The following is a 1,014-nucleotide window of genomic DNA, read 5'->3' on the forward strand; positions in this document are numbered from 1 at the left end:
GATCACCAAACAGGGATGAAGCTTCTGGCTTTGGCAGCCTCTGTCCCTGGGAGGGCTTCTGACTAGTAGAGGCAAAGAGGACAGTGAGTAAGCACAAGTGGATCTACGGGCCCTAAATGGGCCAAAAGAACACTCTGGAATCCTACCCAGACCAGGACCCAGAGACTGGAAACTAAGAGATGCTGTCAGCTATGTGGGTCTTCATCAAAGCATAGCAGCATAGCCCCATCTCCTCAGCCCCTTCCTCAATTTGAAGCCCAGCAGAGGGAAGCACTTTTGGAGAGGAAAGAAGGGAAGTTGGCATAGTGAAGGCCTGATGCTCTAGGCCACACCCAACAATATACAGTGAGGAGTATGATCCCACTTACAAGATGAATGGTACTATTTCAGGTGACAGTAAAGCACCCTGGGAAAATCCAAGATGCCTACTCTGAAACTCAAGAATGTGGAAGCCATACCAGAATGCAGGAATATTCTCTTAAAAATCCAGAAGGGTATTCTGATTTTCAAGCACCACACAAAAACTTTTAACTGCTTAGTATAGTGCACATGTTAAGCAAACTTTAAAAGTGACCTTACATCTTAAAGGGGCTAGGCAATCATTTATAACCATCTTCATGACTTATGCTCAACTCTGGCAATATTTGAGATGAAACATGGAAGCAAATTGTGTTTTATAGCACATAACCAGGAAAACTCCAAGTGCACGTACAGGTCTGAGCAAATGCCCTGTATTTAGCCTTTCAGAGTAGGCACACAGAGCCACTGGCTTACTCGCTGTACTTCACCGGTGAAGAACAGCAATTTTTCCATCTCAATACAATTATGGGCAGAATTTATATGTAAACTAGAAGTCTTTCCATAAAGTTTAAGATTTAGGGTAGAAGAAGGGAAGATAAAAACATGAAATTCTCATGAAGGCAAAATAATTCCACATAGGTCTTCTACTCCATGAAACCCTGAGATGAACTGTAGTCCTCAAACGTGTGCTTGGGTCCAGGTTCACAAAGCACC

The sequence above is a fragment of the Orycteropus afer genome, unplaced genomic scaffold (assembly GCF_000298275.1).
Source record: "Orycteropus afer afer isolate SDZICR_OR568_19922 unplaced genomic scaffold, OryAfe1.0 scaffold00134, whole genome shotgun sequence".
Taxonomy (NCBI): domain Eukaryota; kingdom Metazoa; phylum Chordata; class Mammalia; order Tubulidentata; family Orycteropodidae; genus Orycteropus; species Orycteropus afer.